At 33.1% G+C, this 6886-nt stretch overlaps 1 pseudogene; it reads left to right on the top strand.

Annotated features, from left to right (window-relative positions):
- Positions 1-1131: 1131 nt before the first annotated feature.
- Positions 1132-3444, top strand: LOC107826190 (purine permease 1-like; annotated as a pseudogene).
- The last annotated feature ends 3442 nt before the right edge of the window (positions 3445-6886 follow it).

The following is a 6886-nucleotide window of genomic DNA, read 5'->3' as shown; positions in this document are numbered from 1 at the left end:
ACTCCAAGTTAGGTGGAGGTAGGGAAGTGGGGAGACAGAAGACCAAAGTTGACTACTCATAAATATTCTATTAAACAAAGTTGGCATATAGCCGGATGGCTACTCATAATTAATCAATTCAACTAAAACCCACGTTTGAATCCATATTATTCAAACAAGTGCAAATGCAAAGTTCTATGCCGACCAGTAGCGTGGTTATGGCTAGGGGTGTGCATTCGAATTGGTTTATCGATAAATCGAATCGATTATTTGTTATCGGTTTATCGATTTCGATTTTTCGGTTTATCGATTTCGATTTCGATTTCAAAATTTTCCTTATCGATTTATCGATTTCGATTTCGATTTTGTCCTCTTCGATTATCGGTTTATCGATAAACCGATAAGCTACAGTAAATTGTTTTTAATTTTTTTTAATTTTTTTTTTAATTTTTTTTTAATTTTTTTACCCTTATTCTATAATACTCTTTCCTTTACCCTAAGTCTCTAACCCTATTATTTCCTCTACCACATTTAAGGAATGATCATATTTAAAGCTCAAGGGAATGAAGTTCAAATTAATGGAAAACAGAATTAGCCGTGATAATGTATTTTGATTTTTTATTTGTTTATACCGTTGGAGTGTTGGTGACATACATTTGATCCCTTACTTTAGTTTCGTTGCATGTGCTTGTTGACACAATTTTTATGTTATAAACGGTGCTCTTCTTATTTTAGCTTCCTTTTGTCCATATTAGTTAGGTGTGTTTGCAGCGATATACTTTCCGTGGAATCCCGTAAATTTTCTTATTGGTGTAATCGATAACTGAATCGATAAGCCCCAAAAATCGATAAATCGAAATCGAAAAAATCGAAACCTTATTGAAACGATAACGATATGCATATGTACAAATCGATAATCGATAAGTAATTATCGATAAGGGTCAAAATCGAATCGATAAATCGAATGCACGCCCCTAGTTATGGCTATTTATATGACATAGCCCATGGTGGGCGTACTCGGTTTCCTAGAAATTCAACGTTGCAATTTTATACTAACAAAATTACTCACTGTCAATGCTTGTTTGCCTTTGCTTTATATTTTTTTTTATTGTTATATTCCTCCCTTGTGAATCATAAGAAAATTACTAGTACTGCAATTAATTTAATCATGAGAAAGCCTTCGTAAACAAATAGTGGAGATGTCCAAAGATTTCTCAATTATAAATAGATCTCATCACTGCAAGAGGTCCATAGTGAAGAAGACCATTCAGCCTGAGCAGCAGAATACTCCAACTTAGCATCCAAATCTCTTGAAAAAAAAAATGGAAGATAAAGGATTAAGCACCAATATGAGGAGAGTCCTCCTATTGATAAACTGTCTAATACTCGCTGTCGGTATCTGTGGTGGCCCTCTAATGATGCGCCTATATTATGTTGAGGGAGGATCAAGAATATGGCTTAGTAGCTGGTTACAAACTGCTGGATGACCACTCACCTTTATACCTCTTGCCATCTTATACTTCTATCGTCGAAAATCCGAAGGCTCTAATGCCAAGTTTTATTTCATAACACCTCGAATTTTCATTGCATCAGTCATCATTGGTGTTGTCACAGGTGTTGATAATTTTCTCTATTCATGGGGTGGGTCAAAACTCCCTGTGTCAACCTCTTCGCTTCTTCTTGCTGCTCAACTTGCTTTCACGACAGTAGGTGCTTTCTTCATAGTGAAGCTGAAGCTCACACCCTACTCTATCAATGCAGTGGTTCTTCTGACAATTGGTGTTGTTTTGTTGGGTGTCCGATCTAATGGTGATAGGCCAGAGGGTGTGACAAGTAAAGCCTATATTGTTGGTTTTATGATGACACTTCTGGCAGCAGCTTTGTATGGAGTCATTTTGCCTTGTATTGAGTTAATTTATTTGAAGGCATAACAAGCTATTACTGCTACGCTAGTATTGGAGATTCAAATGGTCATGTGTTTTGCTGCTACTATTTTTTGCACTGTAGGAATGATCGTCAATAATGACTTTCAGGTATTTTTTTTCCCTTCCCATGTAACTCATTTCTACCCATGCATCTTACTCATTCCGTCGCATATGTGACACTATAGTTTTGTGGGTTTAAATTCTATGCATCGTCAATTAAATTTATTTATATAATTAAGTCATATACAATATGATACATTAATATATAACCTGGTAAAAAATTATAGTGTAAGAGTAAATAATTTAAGCCTTTCCTATATGAGTCTATTCCAAATTAAATGGCACATTTTTGCATTTGGAACTACTTAATTTTAAATTTCTTGTTTTACCTTAATAAGAAGCTTTTATAACCACAAATTCTGTTATGCAAGTTTAAAAAGTCTTAAAGATACGCAAATATTATATAACATGATTAAGACTAAAATTTCATAAATTTAATTTTTTTGTTAAATTTCGTGCCAAGATAAATTATGGAAAGGGTAACATATTTCTCTCGTTTGGCCATCAGATCCATAAGGCCTTTAAATCCCAAAGTCTATCAACTTCTCTTTAGGTGCTCTATTGGCTTCACCAACGATGTCCCTCTTTACGGATTTCTTATCTACGTTGGAAACTTCTTCTTTTTTGGCTTATTGTTTCTTATTTTTTTTTTCTTTTATTTATTCTTATTTCAATTCTCTTAAAATTTTCTGACCTTAATGACAAGAGACAGAACAAAAGTTTGTGATGATTTGTGAGTTTGACTTTAGCCGTAGGACATTAATGAAGGAACTAACTCGAAACCCTAAATTATTCATATCCCAAAAGGGATGAAAACTCTTTTGTCATGGAATACATTTCTAAAATTTGGGTTGACATTTTGAGCACAGAACACGTTATATTAAATTTGAATATGTTAAAAATATGTGAAAACTAGAGCAGTACTAGATTCGAACAAATTTACCTTAATATGATATATATATAGTTACTTCCTGGTTTCAATTTTGTTTTAGCTATAGACAATTTCTTTAAAGAGCAAGGATTAACATATTGATCGAAATTTGCAGGCAATATCAAGGGAGGCAAAACAATTTAATCTCGGAGAAGCAAGATATTATACAATAATTGTATAGACTGCTATTATTTGGCAATGCTTCTTTGTGGGTGTTATTGGAGTCATTTATTGCTCTTTTTCTTTGATGTCCGGGTTTATGATTGCAGTTTTACTTCCGGCTACTGAAGTATTAGCAGTAGTTTTCTTTAGGGAAAATTTTTCAAGTGAAAAGGGCCTTGCTCTTTTCCTTTCTCTTTGGGGTTTCGTCTCATACTTTTACGGAGAGTCCAAACAAACAAAAAAGCAAAAGAACAGAAGCCCAAAAACTGAGATGACAACAGCGCATACTGAGTCTGTTTGAATTACTAACTCTGTTTGATATACTATTGGCTATACAGATAAAGAATTTTTATTTTGTGTAGAAAATAATCTAGGTCGTTTTTCTTTCATTGCTACTTTCCGTAGGGTCTCTTACTTTGACATTTCTATGTTTCTCTTAAATCTCTAATACAACACTTGAAGATTTGCAGTGTCCAGTAAATGCTCATTTTTCATGACTAATTCAACATTAAAATTCATAACACCACAATTAAATACTAACTAAAAAAATAAGAGTTTCATGAATACATTTCTTAACTAATATTTGCAATGGTACTAACATTTAACACACAAAAAAAAAATAACTTTTCAATAAGGAAGAAAATTTTCTTCAAATACTAAAAAATAAATTAAATAAACAAGACAAGTACCCTATTTTTTTACACACATGAGTTATACAAGGTATCAGACTAATGAATCTATTTTCATTGTGATTGTGTGGTTAATCTTTGAATCTAGAAAGAATCTAAAAAATGCTAAGAATTCACTTCGAATAAAGAAATTCAGAATATTGTTTCCTGATACTGAGATATTGGTGGATGCATACACATGCGCATATATATATAATAAGGGAAAATATGTATAGAAGTGCTTCATTTAAAATGCTAATCATGATCAACAATTAATTATAAACTAATGAGAACTGCTTCATCCAGAAAAAAACTAATCAAACTATGAAAAAAATTGCATAGAACACAGACATAGAGGATATGCTTTGAGTTAATGTGACAATTTTCTTGTGCAAATAGCAAGCCCTAGATGCATAATCTTTATCAAATCTTTCCTTAAGATCCTCCCACACTGTGTATTCATCAGAAACATAGATCACTGAACTAATTAAACTTGGTGAAACTGTGTTCATTATCCAAGTATACAATAGCATTGCATCTATCCCAAAGTTCATGCAAACTAGTATCATAGGACAAAGCCTAATTTATTTTTACCATGCAATACGAAATGAAGAAGTTAATTACGTACTACTAAATTTTGTTTTTCTAAAACGTACTATTCAATTGAATAGTCATTTTATGAGAATCGGTTTCCGAAAAAAAAATTGATTTTGTGAAGCAAAGAAAGGATACTGAACAAATGAGAAAAATGTCTAGAAAGTTATGCCCCAAAATTAACATGACTTGAAGGAACAAGAAAAGTGGATTTTGCCAACAATTTTCCTAAATGCTTCCCCACTAAGAAGCTCCCTATGTTTCTTGAAAAATCTCAAAGGAGATCTGCAACAATTTCAACTTATTAAGTTGATTAAATTCAGAGATAAATCTTGTATATTTCCTTAGATTGAAGAAGGTATTTCATGTACTTCTTGAACATCAACCTCATTCAAATAGGTCTCAACAAGATAGAGTAAGTTATTCATAAATTTCAGTCGTTAACGTCAGTTATAAGTGGGACACGTATTGTAAAAGCACATAAGAACAAAAAATTTGTGATAAATTTGATAGTTTTGTCAAAATAGATACTCAAAATGTAAATCATTGAAGATTAACTTGATACTTTTCTTACAATAGATATTGATAATTCATCACATATGGAACTATGTCTCACATATAAATTTAAAAAATTAGTAAAGTCTTAAGTTTATATTTCCGACATTCAGGAGTAAGTTTCATGTTCTAAGGATCACATCGTTATATTTTCTATTAGTTGAATCAAATTAACAGTTCCTCTGTTTCTGAATCAATTTTCTGTAAGATTGACAAGAAAAAAATAATTTCAAATGAAAAAAAAAATAGAGAAAGAAACATTCTCTATTTTCGTTTCCCAGAAACAATTTTACATGACTAATTTCCGGGAGAAATTTAAAAATAGCCAGATTTACAACTGGTCATTCAAAAATAGCCCAGTTTCAAAAGTAATCGAAATTTAGCCACTTTTCATGTAAAGATAAATCTTAGCGAAAACACTGTTCAAAGCCCGGAAAATACGCCCGTATATTATACTGGAGTTCCAGCATAAGTATGCTTGAACTCCAGCATGTTATACGGGAGTTCCAGGATAACTATGCTGGAACTCCCGCATAATATGTTGGAGTTCCAGCATAAGTACACTAGAACTCCAACATAATATACTGGAGTTCCAGCAAGTATAAATGTCCAGTATAATATACTGGAGTTTGGAGCACCGGTGCTCCAGTCTCCCGTATATTATACAGAAGTCAGCAAAGTATACCGGTCCAGCATAATATGCTGGAGTTCGTACACAGATGCACCGAACTCCCGTATATTATGCGGGACCGGTCTCTGTTGCAGCAAAATAGTGGCTATTTTTCATTGACTTCGTGAACGGTGGCTATTTTTGAATGACCAGTCCGAAAAATGGCTATACCGTGCTATTTTCACCTAATTTCCTGAACATTTTTTTAAACAAGAGTACCAATAGATGTTGGTTTTATATTTGTATTTGGGCTGTTGTTCTGGACCTTGTACTTCTGGGCTTTGTAATTATTTTTAGATAGGTTAGTTTAGTTGTTTAGTGGCAGATATGTATTTTTTGGGCTTTTGGCTTTGACCGGTTTTGACCCAACTAGAATTGGTCTTGTATATAAATACTATTGGTTCCGGGTTTGAGACCAACAGATCATTATGGAAAAATATTGGAAGAGCTCTTCTCTCTCGAACCTTCTTTTTCCCACTTTAGGTTCCTGATCTCTTCTCCATTTTTTCTTGATTTCATATAATCTAACATGGTATCAGAGCATTATCATCAAAGATCCAGTGTAATCTCCAATTTTTAGTACTCATTTTTCTTGTTTCTTCCTATTTCTAGAAAATTGGAAAACCTAGTTTCTTCTTTTTCATTTTTTCGAAGATTTTAGCCAAAAATTCCAAATTTTATGATGAATCCAATGTTTTTCGAAGTCTATTGTGAATGAAATTTGTGATTTAGCCACCGTCTTTCTTCAATTTGTGGATTATGTTGTGGTTGCTTGGTGATACCTGACGGCGACAAGCTTGTTTTTGCCGATTTATCAGTTTTCCTTTTGATTATGTTTTTCGAAGGATTCTCCTGCTATTTTGGTAATTTTTCTCGCTTCGGCTCATTCGTTTCACTGGTTTCATTGTGATTTTATCATATGTGCCCTAGTTTTTCTCTTTCTCTTGTATATTGTATCTCTTTACTCATGGAAAATGAAAATGTTGCAACCGCCTCTGAAATCGATCCTAACTCTCCTACTTTTACTCAAACTGATTTTGTTTTACCTCCTTCTCACCCATTCTATCTTCATCTCTCTGACAATCCTAGTACTTTCTCATGACCAAACAATTCAATGGGGACTGTTATGGAGCCTAGAGAAGAGGCATTATCATAGCTTTGGGGGCAAAGAAGAAATTAGGATTCATTAATGGGAGCTATGTCCAACCCTCCCTCGATTCTCCTTTGTTTGAACACTGGGAATAGTGTAATAAATAACATGATATAGATTATTAACTCTTAGACCCTGACATTTCACAAAGTGTTATATACTCTAAGTCTGCTAAGAGTCTATGGGATGAAT

The sequence above is a fragment of the Nicotiana tabacum genome, chromosome 18, assembly GCF_000715075.1.
Source record: "Nicotiana tabacum cultivar K326 chromosome 18, ASM71507v2, whole genome shotgun sequence".
Taxonomy (NCBI): Eukaryota; Viridiplantae; Streptophyta; class Magnoliopsida; order Solanales; family Solanaceae; genus Nicotiana; species Nicotiana tabacum.
This window is presented reverse-complemented; position numbering and strand designations above follow the sequence as displayed.